The following is a 26510-nucleotide window of genomic DNA, read 5'->3' on the forward strand; positions in this document are numbered from 1 at the left end:
GAAACCCCATTTATAATAGGGAGCACGCAGTAATAACAGCCCACTGAGAGCAGAGCTGAAGCAACGTAAGGTATAGACATTTTTCAGAACTGCAGCAATCACTAAAAGAGCAAGCATCCTATTGTAAATTGGAGAAGTATCTGATACTCACTTTAGAGACAACATCATTCCTTCTGTAAGTATAACTGCTTAGCTGGATTGTATTCCTGCATTGTATTAATACTCATTGTTCCATTAACTTCAGTGGAGTCAATTATTATACTAATTTAATTGCATACAACATCCTGTTGTAGAACCAGCCACTTGTGAAACGAGTAAAATGTTCTGACATCTTTTACACTGTTTAGGTGTTTCACTTGGTTGCTCTGTGATTTCCTAAGAATTACAAACTTTTGTCAAACAGCTGGCATTACTACCCAGGCCAGAATGTGAAAAATGAAAGTTCAAGCACTCTAATGTGTTAATCTTGTGAACACTGTAACTGGATGGAGTAGGGTGGGGGGTGGTAGAGGGAGAGTAGAAGAAAGGAAAGTTAGTGGGAAGCACCTTAGGAATCAATATAATCTGTGTCTTTTCATTTCCAGGATCACTTGTTGGTAAAGACAGTTACCTTCTTTCTAATCTTCAGAATTTCAACCACTGAATCATGAAGAACAAGGGACGTTCCACAATAACTCAATGCAACCTCCTGCCCCCCCCCCCCCCTTTTATTTTTTTATTTCTTTTAAATAATGGTGGTCTTTCTAGTAGTGAAAGGTTGGGAAAAATCCACAATTTTTTTTTGTTGGTAAAAGTTATCTTGCCCATACATTCTGCATAACCCTGAAATAAACTTCTGCCTCAGCAAAATGATCACCTTGTCAACGTTCTTCACATACCCTTACACCTACAGAGCCGAGGCACTGTTTTAAGCAATGCATGTCAAAAACACCCTGTATTTTTACTTACACAAAGTAAAGCTATTTTGTATGCTTTCCTTATTTCCCAGTATCATTAGCTGAATAATCAATAGTCCCAGACATCTCACCAGAGACTCTGATCAGAGCATAATCTGCCAGGATAATCTAGTATGGGACAAGAGCCACAGAGCATCATCTGTAATTAAGGTGGGTTCAGTGGATGCCCAAGTATCCTTTATCACAAATCTAAAGAATGTCTTGATTTTAGGTATCTGTAACCAATAAGCTATTTTCCGACTGCCACATCACCACAGAGATGATTAGGTGTGATGCTGTATTAGAAACAATAATCCTACTCTTTTGCTTATCTGATGGTTCTTCCCATTCACAAGCTATCATTTTCCTCTCCCACTTTGAAATCTGTGTATGAGAACATATTTCTGCATCTGAAAGAAAAATCAAGTGTACAGAGTTTTGTACAGGACTTCTGCATGGAACAATAAGTAAAGGTGGATTAAGTACATTCTTGTAGGGAACTACTAAGAGAAAAAGTCTCCTAACTCTAATTGTTACAATATTCATCCAGACTGTATGAATATGCAAAATTACAACAGATCTCCATAAAGAACAGACTGCTATAAAGAAAAGACAGTTAATCCTGTGTGGTTATTGAAAAGAACACAAAATAGAACATTGCATATCTTTTTCAAAACTTGGGATTTGAAAATGTAATATAATACCAATCTATTATCCCTGATTTTGTTAGTCATTTCATAAATCTTTGGTTTCACAAGATGAGAAAAACCTTGTATACCATCACAAGTGAAGACTTGGCCGTATGGTAAAATTCTCATCTTATATGAGAACATATTCTGCAATTTTTCCTCCAAATTTAGTCATTTTCAATTGGTCCAAAGCAAGAACATTCATGATGTAAATAGATACAGAAAACATTAAGATCTTCTTAAACTCTTTTTCTGCTTCTCTTAATGGAAAATACTGCTTTTTTCATTTAAAAAAAAATCAGGTTCCCTATGCTCACTTAACCTCAGAATACTATGGTAATTATTCATTTGTCGAAGGAACTTAAATGAACATCTTTCAAAATTGCTAAAATTATTTGAAGTCAATACCAGTGAAAGAAGCTGGACATGCTCTGTTAGAAAGCACATGCATGTGTAACATTAGGTCATCTCAAGCACTGGTCCATTTATATTTATGGCTACTTTCATTAGTTTTGATTGATGCACTGTTTCCATGTACTTGTGGACTGTAACTGTATTTATGTTAATTACATTAATCTGCCGTATGAACTTTTAATATCCAACCATATTAACACATGGTTGAATTGTTCTAACACTGAGGGAATTGCGTGTTGATCTACTTGTGTGAAACTGAGTAGGCAATAGGGAGAGACCATTCAAGCAACTGAGGAGTTATTAAAAAAATACAAGTAAAAATAATAAAAAAAATCACTCTGAACCTAAAAAAAGAATCTAAGAGGCGATGAAAGAATTTGCCCACTTACGTAGAAAGTCTGTCAGATGCCTTCCTCTGTATGCAGCAGATACTCTTTAATTAACAGCTCCTGCAGAATGGAAAGAATGAGTTACATTCATTCGGAAGACAGTTAGATACTTTTTCCACACTGAAAACAAATGAGCAAATAGCAGCATGGAGCAAATGGCAGTCATGACATCATTTGTTTTCAAGGCCTTCCTTTTTAAACAAACAACTGTGGTGAAGATTAGCAAGTTCTTGCCTTTATCAGCAACATCTGATCTGGGGAAGGAGCACTCTCAGACCCAAACAAATGATGCCCCTGTTGCAAAAGTTTAAAAACAGCAACAGAGAACTGGACGAATCTAAAAATGCTTCCAAACCAACATCAAGTGTTAGGTGTCAGTTGTGTTTTTTTGTGTCCTAAAGCACCACTATTGAACGTGCTAAAATTCAGATCCTAATCTGGATTTCAGATATACCGAGGGGGGGGCTTTCTGGGGGATGATTTTCAGTCACTGCTTACATACCATCACCAGCTTCAGCAGAAAAAAATCTTCCCAAGCTAAACTTTGGGCCTCTCATCTACATCCAAATGTAGACTGCAAATGCTGTCAATCTCAATACTCGACTGGTGAGTCTGTTGCTTATAATTTTTTCAACAACTACGCCTTTGTGAATTCTGTGACCAGGAATAAGCCAAAATACCACCACAGAATCAAAAATCTCCAAGACGTAACTCGGTTCTGCCTTGGGGGGGGACACCATTCACCTTGCTGTGGATGGGGTCAGGCTGAGGCCTGGCTGGAACGTGGGCCTGCAGGCAGGCTCAGCATGGCAGGGCCCATGGCGGGCAGGGCTGGGGGAGCTGGGGCACATCCCTGCTGCGGCCTCACTGGGGCAGGGGCTGACGGCCCTGGGGGCTGAGATGGGGTCCTGGGGTGAGGTGAGGCCCATGGAGGGGGGTCAGGCCCTGGTAGTGCCCTCGGGGCCCTGCCAGTTCTGCCAAGTATAGCAATTTAAGAAAGGAAATAAATCAGCTGGTAGGAGGCAATTTTAATCCGTCAGCTGTACTGACGGTATGCCCTGAGCTGGTATAATAGTTTTAAAGAGAGAACAAAACTCTGGAGCACTCAGCAGCCCCATTGCAAGCCAGCGAGACTTTTGGTTCATCTTAGGGTAAGTGCAGGACACAAAAACACAGGCCAAAACCTTACCACCTGTTCTTAGACCTTACTGCTAGAAACTCCTGCACAATTATCACAATCACAGAATCGTCTAGGTTGGAAGAGACCTCCAAGATCACCTAGTCCAACCTCTGACCTAACACTAACAAGTCCTCCACTAAACCATATCACTAAGCTCAACATCTAAACATCTCTTAAAGACCTCCAGGGATGGTGACTCAACCACTTCCCTGGGCAGCCCATTCCAATGCCTAACAACCCTTTCAGTAAAGAAGTTCTTCCTAATGTCCAACCTAAACCTCCCCTGGCGCAACTTTAGCCCATTCCCCCTCGTCCTGTCACCAGGCACGTGGGAGAATAGACCAACCCCCACCTCGCTACAGCCTCCTTTAAGGTACCTGTAGAGAGCGATGAGGTCACCCCTGAACCTCCTCTTCTCCAGGCTGAACAGTCCCAGCTCCCTCAGCCGCTCCTCGTATGACTTGCTCTCCAGACCCCTCACCAGCCTCGTCGCCCTTCTCTGGACTCTCTCGAGCACCTCCATGTCCTTCTTGTAGTGAGGGGCCCAAAACTGAACACAGTACTCGAGGTGCGGCCTCACCAGAGCCGAGCACAGGGGGACAGTCACTTCCCTAGACCTGCTGGCCACACTGCTTCTTATACAAGCCAGGATGCTGTTGGCCTTCTTGGCCACCTGAGCACACTGCTTGCTCATATTCAGCCAACTATCAACCAGTACTCCCAGGTCCTTCTCTGCCAGGCAGCTTTCCAACCACTCATCTCCCAGCCTGTAGCGCTGCTTCGGGTTGTTGCACCCCAGGTGCAAGACCCGACACTTGGCCTTGTTGAACTTCATACGGTTGACCTCAGCTCATCGGTCTAGCCTATCCAGATCCTCCTGCAAAGCCTTCCTACCCTCGAGCAGATCGACACACACACCTAACTTGGTGTCATCTGCAAACTTCCTGAGGGTGCACTCGATCCCCTCATCCAGATCATCGATAAAGATATTAAAGAGGACTGACCCCAGTACTGAGCCCTGGGGGACTCCACTAGTGACTGGCCTCCAACTGGATTTGACTCCATTCACCACGACTCTTTGGGCCCGGCTACCCAGCCAGTTTTTAACCCAACAAAGCGTATGCCAGTCTAAGCCATGAGCAGCCAGTTTCTTGAGGAGAATGTTGTGGGAAACGGTGTCAAAAGCCTTACTGAAGTCAAGGTAGACCACATCCACAGCCTTTCCATCATCCACTAAGCGCATCACTTTGTCATAAAAGGAGATCAGGTTCGTCAAGCAGGACCTGCCTTTCATAAACCCATGCTGACTGGGCCTGATTGCCTGGTTACCCTGCAAGTGCCACGTGATGACATTATGCCTTTACTGGCACCTGAGCTTCAAAAGGGCACAGCCTTCATCACAGAGCCTAAGTTTCCTTATAGTTAATGCATCATATCAAGACCATTTTGGCATATATGCTCTCCACATCGTCAGACATGGGTGAATAAAACAGTATTTTTTAGTTTATCGTAGGTGTATCAAACCACTTTTAGATAATGTTGCTTTTTTTTTTCCTGTCTCTACCTTTTAAAAACAATATATGCCTTTAAAAGACCATAGTCTGGACACACAATAACTACTCTGAGCCTCAGGGAAATCTTTTACAACTTAGTTTCATGTTGAGTAATGTTGCTCTAGGAATTAATTTCTTGAGAACCTGATCTGTCATTTTGAGGTAAATGGTTAATAGCGCCAGAGGAATCAAGAGATTCCATGGGTTTCTGAAATGATAAGCTTGTTCTAAAAGAGGTCAGATCTTCAGATTTGACTGATGATAAGGTAGACCCCAGGGAAGCTGACTCTTCTGGAATCATTAAAACAGTCTGGTCAAGACACCACATTGACCCCATCCTGCCTCTTCTTTTCCAGTTTGTCTGCTTACATGATGCAGTCCTACTGCTGATTTACTGCTTCTGTGTCTTACCAACCTGACAGCCCCACCTGGGGAGGTACTTTTTTCTAAATGAAGACCATCTCTACAAACCAAGTTAACTAGATACTGAAATGGGCTGCAGTCTAATAATGTGTGCTAAAAACGTTTCCTGGTGTTTTCTGTTTTCTTACTGAACCTCCATTCTTCCTTCCAAATTCTATTTACAAACTGATAACTCCATTTAGAGATGCAGCCCACCTACTATGATGTGAAATAAAATATACATCCATTGTCTGAAAACTGGTTTCAAAGAAAGAAAATCCTATTTCTCTTTCTCAAAAGGAGACAGAGATTGAAGCAAACTAAACCTGAATGACAATATTACCTAACAAATTGCTTGAGTACTGCAATACAGTATCAACAGTGATTAAGAAATCATTTATGCTGACCGAACCAGTATACCTACCCTTCAAAGAATTTCTAATTCACAGGGCAAGAAGATACCGTGTAATCTGTCCCAGAAATCCTTAACACAACAATCCAAGCTGCCCTGATGTATCCCTTTTAAAAAGTAATGAAACTGAATTCCTTGAGACACCCAATACACAGTGGAGTTAATCCCTTCCATAAGGGTGGTCAGGGTCAATACGAATGACCTCCATAAACCCACAGATTTGGAAGTGAAAGAGAAGAAAAATACAATATATCTATACAGTTAATTTAAAGTGTTACTTGAACTCAATTATCAGTGTTAGATCTATCCCTATGAAAAATCCATTTCACTTTAACCATCACTCAGGCCTACTGAACTGGTAAAGGTAATGTGACTGCAAAAGTGGAGACTGTGTTATACTATAGAAGCATAAAGAAGGCTGCATTCTTCTTACAATGATTAGTAAGAGACTCCCAATCATTCCAGAATATCTGACATCTTACATCTTTCTTGAGCACATTTCATCTTCTAAAGGCTCAGGAAACACTATTCCACATTTGTGTTTCAGAATTATTCAATTGATGCAAATGTGGAAAATGGTCTTTTACTTTACAACACTTTTTAAAACAAAAATAAAGTTTATGCTATCATAGTCCCATTGCCTCATAAATATACTTCTCAGCTGGCACGTCTACATTTCCATTCCCCTTTTGAGTTAAACTTTGACCACTTTATAACACTATATTCACTAACAATTCTTACTAACCTTTTTTATAGGTTATGTCTCTTTGGATACCAAGCTGTGATGTCAGCCAGTTGCAAGACTCATAGATGTCTACAAAAGACCAAATCTGCATTGATCAAAACAGCATCTTCAAAATAAAGTTTTCTTGCTTTGCTAAAAAAGTAGCAGAAATCAGAAATGGGAATGCAAATCAGAGAGTCCTAATACAATTACATGTCTTTGGCTATTCCCTTCATCCTAACTAAGCAAAACCTAGTTTCTCCTGATTGCATTCCCCATTTTTTCTTCTTTCTTATTTCCACAAGAATCAGGATATTCTCCATAACGTCAAGAATCTTCAGCATGAGGTTGAAAAGCTATTCTAACATCTTTCAATGTCCACCTTGATAAAGCCAGAAACTCTTGGTACTGTCAGGGAGCGGGAAAGAACAGCAGCTCTCAAACTGCAGGCAAGCCAAGAGGCAAGAGTGACCCTGGCCCAGGCAGTGCTCTCACTGGCATGGCACTGCCCATGAGGTCTGAATGTGGCAAGAAGAGCTGGGTGCTGGTAACACAGTCTATCGGCAGCCACAGGCACAGCAAGCAGTGAAACAGGCTCAGGAAGGAACAATGGAGATAGGGTCAGATACAGGACTGAAGACAGGCCTACAATAAACATAGGAGGGGTTCATCCAGGGGACAAGCTACTGCTAGCATAGCTGCAAGGTCCACCCAGGAGGCAAGGCAAGAGATGGGCACACTTATAACGTAGCTCAGACAAGGCCTGAAGGCCTGAACTGAAATGGAGCTCCTGGGCCCATGGGCAAGGGAGCTCCTGGGAGAAGGTCCTAGGCAAGGCCGCTCACAGCCATGATGGCCTACTGGTGTCCTCAGGGTGTAAAACACTGGGTTTAAAATGTTATGTGCTAGATCTTTAAGGATTCTTGAATAGAAATTAGCAGATTCCCTCAAACTAAGTGACTCAATATCTTTAAAATTTACTTCTGTTTCAGCTATGATTGCCTCTATTCCCTCAGACTCTGCTAGCCTTCCTGCTTTTATTCCCATATTCACTATTTCCAACGAAAACTGAAGTAACACGCTCATATAATTTTGGGGCTGCGTTTAGATTATCTTTCTTCTCTTCATGGTTCTCATTACATGGTTATTTCACTGTTTTCGTTGTTCTCTTTTCTTTATCTTTATTTACAAGGCCAAAGAATCCTTTTCCCTATCTAAAAGTTTTTCTGATGTCTAGCTCAGCTTTATTTTCTGGAATTCTATTTTGCTCATGAACAACTAATCTCTACGACATACCACTACTTTATTATTGTTATTTATTATTACTGTCTTTCATTTTTCAGCTTTGTTTATCCATTAATATTCTTCCAGAGGTGATCATTCATCTAGCTAAGTGCTAAGGCCCTTTAAAATTTTTATCTTTTTTTTTTTCTGCAAAGAAGTTCTATGCAGTTATATCATCTTAGATGGAAAAAAATAAAACCCATATCTCCAAACCTCCTCCAAAATTCCCTACGTGAACAATTTTTCTCATAATAAAATCAGCTAGACTTTTTCTTTTCTTTTGAAAGAGGGCCCTATATCACAGACTTTTCTCATCTTTCTATTAAACTGGATTACTTTATCCAAGGTTACCTGAAATGACTAACCCTCCTATGCTATACTTGTTGTTTCAGAGGCCAAGTACAAAGTAGTTTTACCTCAAATTGATTATGGAATTATTTGTTGAAGTAATTGGTCAGCTATCATATCCAGGAATAACTAGATAACCTTAATTCCTTAATTTAGAAACATTTGTGCAACACTTCTGAACCTAACTTATGTCTTCTGTGGTGATGACCCCTGCTAAGTACATCTACCTTGATAATGAGGTTACAGGGACTCTGCTTACAATTTTAGCCAAAATCAAACATGGTTTCTCAAAATACTTCAGTTTCATCAGAATAGAAGAAATAATAATTTTCATTATCCTATCCTGATGAAGTTTTTCCTTTATCTCTTACTTCTCATTTCTTTTAGGGTTTTCCTATCAGTAGTGTAGAATGTTGCCTCCTGCCCAGCTCGCGATGCCCAATGTACTTTTGTTCATATAATTATAGCAGTACATACCCTACTAACAGATGTCCATCAGTCATGATTGAGATTGTTGCATGTTATCCCTATAGACACTATTCTGCACTAGTAATTCAAATTTCTGTTTTGTTGTCCATGCTCTTTTCTTTAAGCTATAAACATTTCTCTGGTGTGGCTTTCTTACTTGTTTGTATTTAAGCTCAGTGCTTCAAAAGCCAATTGTCTTTTCTATACACAATGTCTTTGTTTTTAAACAAGTATAGACAAACTTGAGACAAAAACTTCTCTCAGCCTGGATTTAATATTTCATTTGAATAAACTAGCTTAAATAACGTAAGTATGATTAAATCACACCGTAGACAGGGACAATAATGAATTGCTACCTGCAATAGAAATGGACATTCTGCTACTCCTTTCACTGGTGCTTTCAGCAAAACTTTTTCCAAAACTATGAATTAAAAAAATAGTATTTCCCTCATATAAAAGCTAAATAACTTGGTTTTCCTTCGGAACCTCAAAATGGAAAGGAAAAAGAAAGGAAAACCCCGTGGTGGGTATTGTTGCTGGCTGTAAATCTCAGACATGGATTCTGGTACTAAAAATGGCATTCCTGCAGTACTTTACATTCATTCCAATAGATCCTCAAAGCAAAGTCCACATTGACAAAAACATAGTGTAAAAAGCCTGCAGCAAAAATATATTTCTTTCTGAAGGGTTTTGTCTTAGCTAGTGCTCATCAGACATCTTTAATCCCTAAATCTTTCTCTTTTACTTTCTGAGTCTTCTTGACTGATATTGTTACCTTAACTAAAATAATTCTGTTCTGTAAGTTTTTCTACATTTCTCCTGGCCTTATACCTGCCAGTGACTGTTTTATCTGGAAGGTAGGTATATGAAGGCTGATTCAAAACCTGTTTACCCTTTCTAAGAGGGAACAATTTCTGTTAGTAGCTGGCAAGCACAATTGATTGAGTGTTATTTCATCAGGACTGAGGCAAAACACAAGAAACACAGTAAACTTTTCTCAAGCAAGTTTAAAAAATAAACAAACAAACAAAAAACAGCCCAAATCAATCACATATTCAAACAGAAGATTAAGAATCAAAACAGTACAATTTCCTGCATACCTGAAGGCTGAATGCATGTCTGGAATGTTCATCAACCCATTCATTTTTAGACCACTGAAACAGGATTTGACTTTTTTTTTTTTTTAATGACTCGGCTTTTCAACTTTTAATATCACCTTCTGGAAATAACAAACAGCAAGAGCTGAAAGAACTTCTCAAGCATCAAAATTCTAACATATGAAAGAAATTCTTTGCAAACTGTCAACTTGCTCTATTACTTCATACTTCACTGCTCTTGGTTTCACCTGTGTATGATTCTTTTTAGCATATACAGGGTGTGTTGTTCTGATAAAAGTACCGAGCTGAGGAATTGCTCAGTGAGAAATATTCTATCAGAGTAGGTACCAGTCATTTTGCCAGGAAGAAAAATTAAGTCTTAACATGCTGGAAAGAGCCTATATAGATATGGAGCCTATATAGATATGGAAAAGAAATGCATGCAGCACTACTGAACAGTCATTGTAGACACAGAAGAAAAGTTACAGTGAGTGCATCCACGGCTTTTGGAAAATATTCCCTATCATCACCACAACAATGGCTGCAAAGAAGGATGCGCACCTGCAGAAAAAGGATATTGTGGTTAAACAGAGAACAGGAAAAATGTATAACAGAGAACAGGAAAAATTGTATAAACTAATTATATGTGATATGGGGAGAGGGGATGGGAGATAATGACAATAAGAAAGTCGCTTGTAGTACTGTATCATTTAGTTGTGTTTAGCTGACATGTCAGGCAGGAAACTTGTTACGCTAAGCCCAGTTTCACATAAGCTGTAATATAAAACAATGTTATATCTTTACCTGGTCACCACCCTCTGCCGTCACGCTGACAACAAGCATTTTTGCAGCCATGCAGTCAACTTAATCGGGGAATTAATCCAGGTTAAATTGAACCTTTTCAATTAACTGATAGGATGGACAATGAGAGAAAAACAGAGTGAAAGATAGCAAAAGGAAAAATGTGACCATCTCTTCTGACAACTTAACCACAATTTCAGTTTCAACCAGCTTATAGTGTTCAAGGAATTGATCTTTGAACACTGAAGGGAAGAATGATAGCCAGTAATCCTAATTGCTGATAGAAAAAGACAGATGATTTCTTCTGTCCCAGGTAAAAGTGAAGGAGAAAGTACTGGATGTTCTGGTTGTTCAGCTGGTCTATGCCCGTCAGTGCAGGAATGAAACAGAGAGCTGAGGACTTTTTTTTTTTGTCATGTTTTCTTTTATGAGAGTACCAGCTAGTCTGTATTTCCCTAGCTTTCCTATAAGCTGTGATGCAATTTCAAAAATTTTATTAAATGCCACCTCTTTTTCTCAAGTTGTAGCAGGAAATTGATTTATTAGCGGTTGAGCAAAATAGTTATGTATTGTTATGTATTTCTCCTTGTTGTCTTCCAGGTACCCAAAATCATATTTTTTTTCCAGGATTTGAAATAAAGTTGGTCAGCCTGTGATTACTTGACCCTTTCTCTTTTCTCCTTTTTAAGTAGGTGGTCCCAATGCTTGTCCTTTACTAGCATTTTGCAGCTTCCATTAGCTTTTACAAAGATTTCTGCTAATGTTTCTGTGATTGTTTCAGTCCACAGATTACAGTCAGTCCTAGGCAACTTGAAAGTATCCAGATTACCTGAGTAATTTCTAGCCATTTCTTTTCCCCCATGGCTTCATATCCCGTTCTTCTCTTCACTGTGCTAGCCACCTTGGCCCTCTGATGCCGTGAGTCTCTTCACTTGGTAGCAGAGTCTAATATATGTGTGCATGCACATACACTTACAAAGAATGAGACTGTCTACAGAGAAAGACTGTTTTTAAAGCTCTTGCCTTGACAAGGTCATTAAAAGATTAAGTGGAAAGAAGCTTCAACTTCCCAAAATAAAAATGTACTTGGGCGGTGCTCCTAGATCTTTCAGCAAAGTATCTAACTTACACTTAAAATGTCAGTGTGTGGCGAGGGCCAGCTGCTCAGCCAGGAAGGGGAGCCCTCACCAGCTGGGGCCCCATCCTGGCACCCCAGTGAGGAGAGCAGGGCAGCCTTGTCGAGAGCACCCTGGGCTGGTCAGCAGTGATCACCACGTTTGAGTCACGCCAGGATATCACGTCACCAAGGCTGACTAAGGTCTGCCTCAGCAAGATACATGGCAGGAGGAAGGCAAACACTGTCTCTGTCAAAGCTGGCCTCAAGCACAGGCAGCCCAGCTCTTAAAGGAGCAGAGGAAGAGTGGGAGAGCCACCTGGTGCTTTTGGGGCCCCAGGTGAAACCAGGAAGGAGCTGGCTCCAACAGGAGTTGGTCAGATTTGGCAAAGTGTTGCAGATGCCAACCAATACGTGACAACAGGACAATAGTAGCTGTTTCACAATCAAGTGCTTAGAGGACCTGGAAATTTTACCGCCATCATACTTTCAAATACCAACTCTTACAAAGTTGGTCAAAACCCAGTTATTTCTAATATAGTTTATTAACTGAATTTAATTTCCTTTTATAAATCAATGACAAAATTCTACTCCAAGGTTTGCTTCAGGCACAAGGTACATCTGTAATGACTTTCCCCTGTCTCCCCCTCCCCCCCTCTTTCTCTAGAAGACATTTTCTTGGACCAGACAAGAGATGTATTTCTCTTCTTGCACTTCGGAAGACACAGACTTGGACAATATAGTCCTTTCTCTGGGACAAACAGCTGCAACTGGAGCAGATAAAGCCCCTGGTTCATATGTCCTGTATGAATAATTCAAGTTGAAATATGTTCATATAGAAATTCAAGTACTGCCTGGACTATATCACCATTTTCACCCCGGCTGCCAGAGAAGAACATGTGTCAACACTTGAGAAAACAGTACGGCCCTGCAGGAGAAGAGAGACTCTGGCAGTAGAAAGCACATGCTTTTCTCGAATAATATGCCAAAGTCAACTTTTTCTGAGCACACTGCAATGCAGCAAACTTTCAAGAAGGCTGTTCTTCTGTCAGTGTGACTTATTTTCTTGAAAGATTCCCATTTCCTTCCCTTTTATAGGCACCTCAGGTGACATCCTTTATCTGTAACACATTCTTCTCTAATGCCAAATAATATTAAGCTTAACTAGATCATACAGAGTATACTGTTCCTGGATATTATTTTAATAGCAGTTCAATATTCATTAACATTATCTTATATGTCAGGGACCAAGATATTCCATTGGGCAAATAAACTTGGCATGATTTAATCAAAATATATCTAATGGTTAGGAGAGACAGAACTTTTGAAATAATTTTCTGAGACACAAGCTCTGTTCTTAGATACTCTGAAGAAAGTTCAAATTTTGCAGTTCACAAAACATGAAAGCTAGCTAGCTGTTCAATGGAGAGAGCTTGCAGTCTCTGGTGAAAGGCTTCCAAGGAGGAACTTGCCAGGGAGGCTATAGAGACAGCTGTCAACAAAGAATAGTCAGTCAGCTATCACCTTTGCTGAGTTTTTAGAGTCTAGAGACCTGGAGTTTGCTATCCTCCCACTGTGCTTCATCTACAATAAGGAAACTTATAGAAAGAAATGTCATGAAACACTCAGATATCAAACACACTTCTCCTCTTCCCTCCCACCATTTCAACACCACTCTTTTCTCCAGAGTCACTCACCCTTAAAACAACTAAGCGCTCGCTTCTCTCCTATGTTTTTGTTCCACCACTTCAGATCTGAAAAATAGCAAGTTTATAAGTATTTTTTTTCTTAGGCTGAAAATAAGCTCCCATTCTTGCAGCTGCCAGAGATGTTACAAGCAGAATTTTACTTTAAACAAAATCAATATGGCAGTATTACAACATTTCTATCAGTTGAACAAACAGCATTAGTTTAAATGACAATCTCATTACTGCTATAGAAGCTTCGATAAATGGGAACCTTTCTTACTAAAATATAAAACAGCAAAAACAAGACAAAACAAAACAACAACAACACCACAAAACAATAAATTGCCCAATAAAGAGCACTACATCCTTAACACAACTGAAAAATCAATACCCTTTCAAATGTGCAGAGAGACAATTGCCCCCATCTGCCTACATAAGCAATTCATTCCTCCAGCTGTTATCTCATAGCAGGATTTTCAGGTACGATTAACCTATCATGGTTTTTCACTGTTAAAATTACAGTTCTCATTGCTGGGCCTATAAAAAAAGAGCACCCTGTGAAATAACGTGAACCCTGTGAAATAAATGAAATAATATTATTCTTGCTCTACAAGAAAGATTCTTCAGAAGTAATGTATTAAAACCCACAGTATTGCTATTTTTGTGCTAAATCACCATTTGAAATACAATATGGTGTTGTGAAACACAATATTAATAATGATGAGTGATTATGATAACAGCTATTTAGTTTTCTTCTCACTTACTTTTCCATGACTTTCTATTATGCTGAGGATTTTTAAGTGTTCATTCACATCTTTTTCTTATTGCAAAATGTTTATGATTAACCCTTCTAATGGCTGAATCCAAGAAATAAGAAGCGAGGAGATGAGGATGATGTAAAGGCAGATATTAAACCTCTGAAGGTATCAGTTTGTACCTAGCTTTGCAAGTCACTCCAGAAAATCTTGCTTTAAAGACCTTTAAAGGCTACAGGGCTCTAGTACAGGGAAGCAGACTTCAATACTCTCTACGTATTATCTGTAGAAATCACACATAATAAATAAATAAAAGAACGGTTCAATATTCGTGACAATATAAGCTCTCTCCACTATATGTATCACAGAAGGTAATACTACCTGTGATACAATCTGTCAGCATCACATCTCCAGATAATTTCAGAAATCACAGGAACATAAAACTAGAGTCTCAACCTGAGCTCAGCTCCCTCCTCCTCTCCTTAGCACCCTGATTCCCTAAGAATTTCATTTAACTACTTGCAGTAACACATCTCTCATTTTCTGTATTAGCTGTTGCCAGATGGATGCACCTACTCCGTAGTAGGGGACATGATCAGTTGGGTACTTTTTTGAGCAGACTGGAGACGTCAGTGGAAATTGAACTGTGCCAAAGCCAAAACCATCAAGAAACCAAATGTGGATTCAGCAAATAGTATTGGTTGAAAGAAATAGGTGGGAAACATTTGAAAATGCTAAAGTATTTCCTTTTAAACTTTTGAGAAGGGGAGGAGTATTAAAAGCGTTTTGAAGTATTATTTCACATCTAGAAACTAACCTTAATTGGAAAAACAGAACAAAACCAAGAAATTATTTTGAGCTAACAGGAAAGTTTTAGGCTAAATTGAAAATAAAATTACGTATGTTGTTTCATAAAACTCTCTCTTTCCCTCATCATCCAAAATTATTTTTGTTTAGGTTTTATGTGAATTAATACATTTCCCTTCTTTTTTTTTTTCATTTCAACCAACAAACAAACAAAAAAACCTCTCCAGATATACTTGTTATACTACAAACTGGCCTCAATACTTTTTTTGTGTATGATTAAGGGAACTGTACTCACTAATTATTTTTGAAACCCAGACCAATAAATTCTTTGGTACAGTCAAACATTAACATGACTCACTGATAGCATCCGGAACAGAAGTGGAGCTGGAAAACGTGCACCCTTTCAGTTTTCCAAACCAGTATTCTCTGTGAATTGAATTACTTTTTATTATTCTGAAATTGATTAATATATTTTTGCTGGCAACATGTCATACTAATTTTTTGCCATTACTAAAATGATTTTAAAGATTCAGTATTCAGAGAAATAAAACCATCTTGCTTAAACTGAAATTCAGCAGGTGTGGGGCTTACAGGGAGGAAGTATATGGAAAGGCAACCCTTGCACAAGACAAGAGTGTCTGTAATTCACAAAAGCACAGCAGATTCAGCTCTTTCTTCCATGGGGAGAAAATCATCTATCTAGATGTGATAGGTGAAAGCAAGGTTAGGCTACCCCTCTCTTGTTGCACCAGTCATTGGGCACAGCCCACCACCCCCAAGAACAGTCTCTACATGGTATGCCTCAAACTCAAAGCACCAGCAGACACCTTTTCCAGCTTAACTGTGGAAGTCATTTCCTTCTCTACCGTGCCTGGAAAAAGTTCAGGTATTGTGTTTCTCTTGCAACAGTTAATAACACTGTGAGCGCCTGCAGCTCAATGAGCAAAACCTTTCCTAGCTTTGCTTTTACTGTTACTGCTGCTGTGGTCAGATTTTACAAGAGAAACACAAAACTCTCAACACAAGTTATGGCCCCTAAAATCCCATCGGTTCACCTGCCAGTATAACCATTACCATGCATCAGTCTTGTGAGGTAGAACAAAGACGTGAGTATATTTAAAGATTCCTAAAAGGCGAGATAGATGAATTGTTGACTTTGCAGTCCTACTGTGATAGAAATATATTTTGCTTTGAATTTGTATTTTTAACCACAGATGTATGTGGAGATAAATAAGGCACATGCGATCTACTCATCATCATGAATCCTCAACCAGGGAGACCTGAGTATTTTACCTGAGGGAAGACAAAAGGGTAAACGTGTCTTCTTTTTATTTTCTAAGGATTCTTATTCCACTGATATATATATATTTTTCCACCAGTTTTCTATCTAGTGCTGGCTGTCTATTTTAAGCATTAGCTGGAAAGATGAAACCAGTCATTATATCTTTATACAGCAATTCAACAGATACAATATGAAGAAAAGAACACAAGGAACTGGTGGTGAAAAATGTAGAGGCAATTGGGTTTCCCTCTTGAATGTTTCGCCTAGTATAAAAATATATTAAGGTTTAACCAACCTTTTTTTTTGTTTGTTTTGGCATATGCTTAAACTGTATTTCATGGCATTGGTTATTATCAGAAACGATATAGAAGTTTGACACACACAAGCTGACTAACCGTTAGAAACTGGAAGGCTCTGTGTCAATTCTCTGCATCCTAAACTCCAGCAGAGTCTGTGCTTATGACCTATATTTCCTCAAATAGAGTTTTTCTTGCTGAGCTATAAGTTCCAAAGGTTAATGCTAGAAAACACATGCATTTAGACTGCATGTATGAGACAAGGTCACCATCTTCACTTTTTTATTACTTGATTTTGTTTTAAAAGGAACAGGCTACATTCAGAACCCTTCACTATTTTTGAACAGAAAACATGCCTTATGTGTAGAAATATAACACGTTAACAATAGAAGTATAAAGAGTTTGGATTTCAAGAGTAAAAACTCAAAATAGTCAAACTTAGTACATCCATCCCCAAAAACATGAAATATTGACAGAAGGAATGAATTTCTGAATATATAAAGGGACAAAGTTTTTCTCAGTCTTGAATATTAGAAAGTCAGGGGAAAATGAGAAGAAACAAAGCTAATAAAGAAACCTCAGTTATTTCTTGTTTCCAGAAACCAAGGAAATGTGTTTACTATCTTAAGGTTTACAGTCAGGTCAGAAGATGTGGCATACAGGAGTTCTCAAAGAAAGATAACCCTTCGACTCTACACATATTGGAGTATTTGTCTCTACCAGCAAATTCATACGTACACATGCCCTAGGCATCGAGGGTAGGTGAATGCTGTTATTGGAATCACAGCATTCTCAAAATATGTTTCAACGTGCAATTTTGTTATCACATTTTTCACTGTACTTAATATTATTTAGTTTTAGGTTCACTGGCTGATGGATTTACAACTGTATGCATGCGATCTTAAATGTACTTACAGTCCACAAACACAAATAGGATCAAATGGAAATGAAATTTGGTTTTACATTTGTCTTGTTCCTTGCATTCCAACCTGGCAGGAACCTGAGGCTACATTTCCTCACATAAACAAATCTGTTCCATTATGTCCCACACAATCATAGATAGCAATGTCATTTCTGAATGCTGCTACGATGCAGGTATTTATGTTGGCTATTGTCTTGCAGCATTCCCTTTAAACTGAAATGCTGTCACACGATGTTAGGATATGTTAGGATTCTGATGAGCATTTCCTGTCCTGCCTTCTTTGCACACATGAACTTCCCAGTAAGTGAAAAAGAAACCCCAAACATTATGCACAGATTATCCGCATTAAGGCTGATTTGAACTGTTAGTTCTTATTTGCATGATCTCAGGATCACTTTGTCTGCCTAGTTCTTGCCGTTTCCTTTTCCTTTAGGCAACTGCAGATATGTTTCCAGAGGTCTGTGTAAACTTGTTCCTGAAGGGAGCACCCTGGAAATACAATTACACTACTGATAATGAAACTCAGTGCTAAGGTAAGTTAAATGCTTCAGAGCAAACAAGTCAAGAAAGTCTCACCTATAGAGAAAAGAAGGTATGCCATTAATACAGGACCAGGTGGTCTGAAGTCACCAACAAAGCACATAGCCCATACCAAATCATTCATTAACAGCTCTAAAGCTAATGAAAAGCAATGCTCTTCTCTAATCCATATCAATAGAAGTCTGAACTGTGAATTTTTGCCAATTTAAACTGTTACTGTAGAGACATGAATAAAAGAATCCATGGACCTCTTCCTGACACAGGGGTACTAAATCATCCTAAAATCAATATAAGTGTTTTGGTTCACTCATCTTTACCAGAGCTGAAGAAGGTTGGCATCTGTCTGCCAAGTCTGTGGCAAGCTAAGAGGCACAGCTTAAATAAAGTGGAACGGAAACTACTCCAGCTGCCCCCACATACATTTTTAAATCCTGACAAGAGTCAGTCTGGGAATGTGAGGATTATGCTAGGCTGAACAAATGAAAAAGAACACTGCTTCTGGAGCATATGTTTCTTCTCAGTCTAGAGGTGGTCTCCTAGTGAGTCTGGATTTCTTTGTGCTTTATATTTGGCACCAGTGAGCAGAATCCTAAGGTATTTTTGATATACAAAAAGAAAATGACTGGGCAAAATGCCTCCCACACAAGATGACACTCGTAATGGGCACTCTTCTACTAAATTTCCAGACTTGCTTTACATTTATAATATGGATGATTTCTCACACAGTATTTTTCATTTTAAATATCTACAAGCAGCAAAATAGTTTTGGACATTTCAGAAGAATCAAAGAGCAATGCAAACACACCGATACTTTTAGTGGGAATATTTGGTATTTTTCCTAAGGTCCTACTACTTTAAGAACACTTAGCTTCCTTTTTGCAGCCTGTATTTTGCAGGATAAGTCTTGGACATACACATGCCCAGAAGCTTAAAACCCAAAAGGATGGAAAAAGGGAGCACAGAGGGTAAAATTTACGGGTCTGCTAAATAGGAATGCAAAAGGAAAATACTATCAGTATGCACAAACTCTTCTACTCAGCTGAAATGCAAAAATATATATATATATATGAATCAGTTTTCATAACATAATAGCTAGTTTCAAAGAAAAACAAAACAAAACAAAAAATCAAACAAAGAAAAATACAAAACTTTGTTTATAATACCAGTCTCCAGTATCTGGCACCATATGACATTACTTTCCTAATCTACATTAACTTATGTATTTTGTATAAGTTCGCAAAACATTAGATTTCTACAAATTTAGTTTAAACTGATTAACAACTGAAAATAAATACAGAAATCATGACATAAGGTATTATAAAAGTAAGCTCAACTTTCTTAATCTAGGGTGGTTTACTAACACAGGATATTTATCCTGTGTCCTGTACCCTCTGAGCAGGAACACCTGATACTACTCAAGAGCTGGTGAACGTAGAACACAGGGATCTTGCTGTCCGACATACTCCAAACTTTTAAAGCCAATAACTTGCCGCAGTCACAAACTCTGAAACAGGTATCTCAAAGTACAGAGGCCCTATAGGATATTCAACTCAGTGAAATCACACCAGAAAATACGAACTAGCACTCCCAACTAAGAGGTTAGAAGGTAAACCAAAAGAAAATCATGCCTGAAGATTTCCACATCTCTGATGAGAAGTTCAAAAGGTTTACTTCTAACACCTCCCTCTGAGGAAATTGTACTCCAGAGAATTTTAGTGTGTGTAATAAAGACTGATAATCCTTTGTACACATAAAATCGCAAAACAGTGATGCAAATATCCCTTCAGCCCCAATACCACTCCTAGGTCAAGCACCTGAAAGGAGTTCTGTTGGATTCATGAATGCTCGGAGTCCAGTCCTAGCCTCTGAAGGAAAACTGCAGATTCCCAAAGCTCAACAGCAACTCAATTGTTCAATGGCAATTGAAATCCATTTTCTAAGTTCATAGTAAAGACAGACAGAAATACTGAAGTCAGCAGGTTTAAACTGGTATAAAAATCATCATGATATATAGTGAAGTGTACTATCCCTGAGCCTTTTTGCTGATAGACATCATTTTCAGACTTACTTTTAGATGATGACACCGAGAGCGTGGTAGGTTAGGAAACACGGCTGGAGTTATCAGTTATCTCAGAGAGCTGGCTGGAAAAAATACCAGTATAGATGAAAAATAATGGCTTCTAAGGGTTACTGTAGAACTTACTGACACAAACATAAAAGTAAATCCAGAACCAATAAAATCTGTCAATTGATAATGTCAGGTTGCCAGGAAGGGCTGTGCCTACAATGCTCGTGAAGATCCTTAAGAAAACCTTGGTGGGCTGGCAGCTGGGACAATCCTCACATTAGCCCAGAATTTCTGAAGCAAAGGCAGAATTGGAAATTTATCAGATTTTCCTACTGCTGACTAAATCTTTTACTAGTTGTCCTTCTTCACATTAGTTTTAATTTTACGTGTCCTCCAAAAACACCAAACTTGAATTAAGGCTTTTGAGGGGTGAAGAATTTGACACAGGCTTTGAAAAAATTCTTTATGTTTACTCCCTCTCATTGCTTTTTGTTTTCTCCCCAAAGACTAACTTCACATCTAAATTTACCATGTGCATACTATTTTGTCTTTTTTATACAGGTTTTATTATGCTACACGCGGTAAAAAATATTATCAATTCAAAGCCTTAGTCAAATAAAACAGCCAAAATCACATTCACATTCCATGCAGCACATTGAATTTTCGAACAATCCCTCAGTTTTGAAAGCACAATCAAATATATCTGTGACACTAAGTCAGTTACCAGTTCTGTTTTTCAGATAGTAATCGGCCTTGCTCTGTATTCCAGCCACATCGCTACAGCACACTCAAGAATACTGCATGTGAACACAGTTATAACATACACTTCAATGGGTTTCACAGTTCAGCTGTGCTGCTTTTTTAATGTTGTCCATATTCAGGCTAATGGGCATAGCAAAAGGGTTGTTTGCCCTTATGAATAATGATATTTCAAACAGTAATTTGAGTTGAGAGTTTTCCATCATTTGCACTCAGTCACAGAAAGGTCTTTGAGCGACTTCCATGTTTTTTTAGTTTCTTTTGCTGGTAGTTTATTGATTTCTAAAGATAACATGACTCGAAAGATCAGTAAAGGTTAGCTAGTAAAAGAAACATGCGTCATTTAAAACGCCTCTGTGCATCTGGGAGTTCAACAATATCTTTTAGTGTTACTTAGGACTTATAAGAAACAACTGCTTTTAGGATGATTTTTAATCCAGACCTTTTCCTTGCAAAGCCAATTCATGAGTACCAATTTGGCTATCTTTTCTTATGAAGACTTGGAAGGCAACTTGGACATGAAATAAGAGCATACATATTTGTTCAAAGTTAAAGTAAAATACCAAATTACGTTCATCAGCATCAAAATGGAAAGAGTGTCTGTGGTCCTCTATACAGATTCTTTGCAGTGCTTGAAATGAAGGGAAAAGAAATTCAAAATCCCCGCTACCTGCCGTGTTTGTGCAACTCTAGAAGCTGAAGAATGGTGACTTTGGCTTGACTGGCAATAATTGTTCCTGCAGGTCACAAACATCCCCTTGTCCCAGGGGAGTTTTCTTCCCTGCACCTGGCACCAGCCAATTCTGTGTTAGCCAGAGGCCCTCCAGCTCCTTGGAATTTCCTAGAAGCTCATGCTAGGAAGGACTTTTAGGATTTTAGCAGTGCAGAGAAAGAGGTAACGCACACATGTGTTTGGCCATGTCTCAGGGGACCTGCCGCCTGGCAGACAGAAGACACCGGGGACAAGCAGGGGCAGCTCACTGCCTTGTGGTAGGAGCTCTCTGCAGAAGCTTCTAGTTGAGACCAATTATTTGGGCAGCTGTGGAAGGACCTTTGATTTCCCCTCTGTAACCCAACAGTGAGGTGCTCTAAAGTTCCCTCCCCCTCTACACAGTTTCTTTTTTCTTCAGTCTCCACTGGTAATAGTGAAGAGAGTAATTCACATTACAGAGTTGTTCATTGTGAACCACAGCGATTAGATCTAAATAAAACAAAGTCCTGCTTGTACCAACTACCTCATATGCCAGAAAGTAGTGCACTTCTCTTTCTCAAATGGTTCTTGACTGAGCTTTTAGGGAAATAATTTACAAAGAGTGCATGAACAAAAGAATCCAGTTTATCAGAAAGATTTATTAGTTTTGTTTAAAAAAAAAAAAAAAGCACAACAACAACCACCAACCAACAACAATAAAAAAACACAAATGATTATGCTTAGAGATCCTTATTAATGCCCTGGCCTTCTATGATGTGGGGGGCTTAGCATTCTTCCTGCTAGGAGGAGAAATCTCTTAAACTAATTAAAGAGGACAGAGAAGAAGCTGAAAAGGTGTTTCACTTGTACAGTCTTTAGTCAAAGCTGAATCACATCCATGACTAACAAGAAGTATTCTGTGTGTTTAGAAAAGCAGTACTTTTAAATCACAGGTATACAAGGAAGATTTTGAATATACTTGTTGTGACTGAACTCCTGCTGTAATATCAGACTCATTTATTTCACGCACACCATCCCTCTACTTCTCCTCGCCATTCTTTCTGCAAGCCCCTGCAATCATCAGTGTGAAATTCAAACAGCATACGTATGTCTAAAATTGACTTTCCTGGTTATGATGTAGTCATTTTCTATTTGTAATGAATTCAACTTACAAACCCGATATGCTAATTTGGAAAATTGTGCAATGTATATGATAGCTAGACTAAAGGCAATAAATGCTCTCTTTCCAAACATTAAAACATTCGGTGTTTTACTAATGAGCTCGCTTCTATTATCTGTCAACTATAGCCACCTTTGCTGTGCTATAGTACCAGAGATAATTAGTGCAGGCTTGTCAATTTGATTTTGGTTAACTTTATAGCCTTTTTATTTTATTCTTTACTTTATGATCCCTGTGGGAGCTTGTAACTTGCTCGTTGGCCAAGCAAAAAAAAGCATTTATTCTGGGCTAAACAATAGCACTGTTTAATTAAGAGGTGTCATGCTATTTATTGTATACTATGTGTCATACCTTTGATGAGGGGCTATAAAAGCAAAAGGTGCGTCAGATTCAATTTCTCTGTTATAATTTCCTACCAGAGAAAATGTGACACAAGGCAGAGATCCAATTTCCCTTTCTATTTAGCATTTATATTGACAGAATTAATGATTTTATCATCATCTTTGGCCTGCTGCTAAATGGAAGACATCTATTACCTGGTGGGATAGTAATTCTTCCTCTAAATTGTGTGTGCGTGTACACACATACATATGTATATATTTATACACACACATACATATAGATTTTCTTACTTATTTTTCCATGGGGAAATTGTACCTTTTTATTAAACACATGCTCAGAGAGGAAGGGTAGGTGATGGAAAAGGTAATTAGGAAGAGTAATAAGAGTCATCTTAGACAATGTTTCTAAGCAGGGATGAAGATGAAAGAGTCCTTTGCATGTTTGCCATGACAAAAGGTTCAGGAAGGCCCAAGCTGATGAACTCATGGCATGTTGACGGAACTAATTTTATTTCTGAAGTTCTCCCACGAGAATACTATACAATATATATGCTGCACATTTGTCAAAGTTGCCACGGAAGAAATTTCAATTTCCTTTTCTGAAAATAATTGACCAAAGGATCATGAAGTTCAAAAGACTAGGGGGAAATGAATAAATATTATATAAAGATATAATGTATTGTAATCATACTGTATATGCTATTTTAATAGAAATCTAGAGAGCCCTGTTACAATTCTTGAGCCTCTTAATGGGGCCAAAGAGAACTATTTTGTAGCTTCAACAGGCTGAAATAGGGCTGAATTCTTTCCCTGCTAATCTAACCATCTTCATAACTTTGTTAGATGTGACCAGCTTTAATTTACTGCTAAAATAATATGAAGTGGATGGTATTTTAAATCCCTTTTCGTGAATATTTTAGATTCTGGATAACTTATTTTCGAACCTTTTCTAAGTAAGAGTCAAGAGCAGCTTCAGTTATTGTTAGGAAACATCTACTCACTTACCTGACAGAGCAAGGTGAGAAACTCAAGCTTCAGCGGACATGAAACACTTTACTCTCCTTTCGATAGCCTGACATTATGGTGCCAGATATCATACCCAATCAGTACAAATGTAAGTTTGTTTATGTATATGTATAGTATATATATAAAAAGAAACAATACATTAGAACTTCTATGCCTCATCTAGGAACCCCTTTATGGCTGGATAAGTGAGATGTCACAAAGCTGACATCTCCATTTAGAAGGAGTGGAAGTAGCAGGTTTTGGCATTTTTTTTTGTTTGTTTGCTTTGTGTAGGAAAGCCACTCAGAAGCAACCTTCATCCTTATACAAGCAGGTTTTCCATACTAAAGATTTGGTAACTTCTGAAGTTAGCAATCCCCAGAGCCCCAGGCAGGCTGCCCTTGTACAGGCTTGCAAATGATGACTGTCTGACTACATGACTGGCTGACTACAATATCTAAAAAAGTGCTTTTCCTCAAGACTTACTCTTGACTATAGGCTTGATGTGCCATATTCCCTCAATTAGGGCACTTTGGTGCTCTTTCTCCTCCACCCAAGCATACTAACATGATTGGAAGAGCTGCCTACCAGAGCTATCCTGATGCACCAGGCCAAGCCAGACATCTGAACATGCAAAGAACTGGAGTGAGAGAAAGAAATGCCCAGTTGCAATTGCCAGCCATCCATTTGTGGCTAGGCGAACATAGCTGCTCATCTCTGGAGACCTCTGTGCACAGAAGTGAGGCAATTTCACATTGATTTTTTTTTGCACATAGGGAGGTAGCACTACAATGACATAAACAGACTGGAGGCAATGGCAAACTGACCTGAAATTGTATTATTTCTAGGTGAACATCTGCAGAGGGAAATATTTTCCTCAGCACTGGAAAAATATTCTGATGCTTCTATGTTTTCCAATTAGCCTACTGTAGGAGGCTTTTCCTCCTACAATAATCTCCTGTATATAAATTCACTGGAAGTAAACATTAAAGTAAGCCAGTTCTTGTGTCTTCATCTCTTAAATAGCTTTTTCAAACTCCAAGTCTGCTTGGGAAAGCTACCAGGAGTAAATCCCTTTTAATATGGGCCAGCACCCTGGTCTGTGGCGTTATAGGATACAGATGTGTTCTGAGTAAAAGGGCTTAATTGGTAGTAACCATTTTAACTTAGACATTTGGCATAAACAAATTAGCCTGAGTTAAGCATATTCTTATGGGAAGTAGTTACAGGGAAATATTTCTATATACAAAAGTACATTTTATATACATTTATAAAAAATAATATTGCAGATCATTCATCTGGCAACCACGTATATGTTGAGAACAGGTTAAAAGGCATCAGAGAGGTACTGTTGGTCATACCGCACACATTGGTCTGCTGAAGACGTCCTTCACACACTAGTGCCCAGATCTTACAGCAGGATTTTGGTTGGTTCATGTCTTTGAAAGTATAAGCAGCTTGAATTCCTTTGAAACACAAGACTACTTTTCTTTGTTTTGAATCACTGTCTGTGCTCAGTTCTCTGCTGTCATTGTGTGCATTCTGGCACCACCCAGTTGGCACCAAGAAGTGGAATGCCATTAGCTGATTTCTCTGCTTTATTTTTAGAATAAAAAGAGATGTTATTAACCTTAGCATTTATAATGAACAAAACGAACTAGAATGTGACCTCCAGGATAGCTCTATGTAACCTACTATCTTTTACCCAGAACTGGTGGAAAATGTCTATCCTAACAACACTTTCTTTACACAACAACGTACACTGAGCCTGAGCAGCCATTGCCATCATGTGTAGTTCAGCACTTCAGCCACAATTTGCACATCACTCCAATAGCAAGGCAGACGTGAAATACGATAAGAGTAAAGTCTTGACCTTACGTGGTATGCAAGTAGGCCAGCAATAATACAGAAACATTCCTGCTTACGAAATTGATGCATATATTTTCTACCCATATACTACAGCTAGTTGAAATGACAGCAGAAGAGTTACTTTACCTTTAAGATGAGGATATAACATTCACTTCAAAATGCACGTGATGACATTTTCTTCTCTAGAACAATACAATTTCACTGAGTTCTGTAATGGTGGTCTGGCATCAGGTTCCTCCGGGATTTCAGTTTCTGGCAGATTTTGAAAAATTACTGCAAAATAGAAAACAGAAAAAATAATGTCTGCACCTAGCTTTCTTTTTTGAAAATCTTTTAGTCATTTTTATCAGTGAAACAAACAACATACTTAAAATACAATTGAAGGGAATGAGCATCATTAAAGTTAGCATTATAATGTGAGGTTTATAGCAAAATAATAATTTTTTATATATGGTGAATGAAATAAGAATATGCAAAACCAGGGCAGTAGAAATAGA

The 26510-nt window shown here is 38.6% G+C and overlaps 1 long non-coding RNA gene across 1 annotated transcript in view; it reads right to left on the minus strand.

Annotated features, from left to right (window-relative positions):
- Positions 1–26281, minus strand: part of LOC121075221 — a 102526-nt gene extending 76245 nt beyond the window's left edge. Inside the window, exons 1-3 of the long non-coding RNA XR_005822825.1 lie at positions 26140–26281; positions 2428–2487; positions 1256–1345 (exon numbers count right to left, since the gene is read on the minus strand). This is a non-coding gene — a long non-coding RNA (uncharacterized LOC121075221). The remainder of the gene's footprint in view (positions 1–1255; positions 1346–2427; positions 2488–26139) is intronic.
- Between the last annotated feature and the right edge of the window lie 229 nt (positions 26282–26510).

Source organism: Cygnus olor, chromosome 1, assembly GCF_009769625.2.
Source record: "Cygnus olor isolate bCygOlo1 chromosome 1, bCygOlo1.pri.v2, whole genome shotgun sequence".
Classification (NCBI taxonomy): Eukaryota; Metazoa; Chordata; class Aves; order Anseriformes; family Anatidae; genus Cygnus; species Cygnus olor.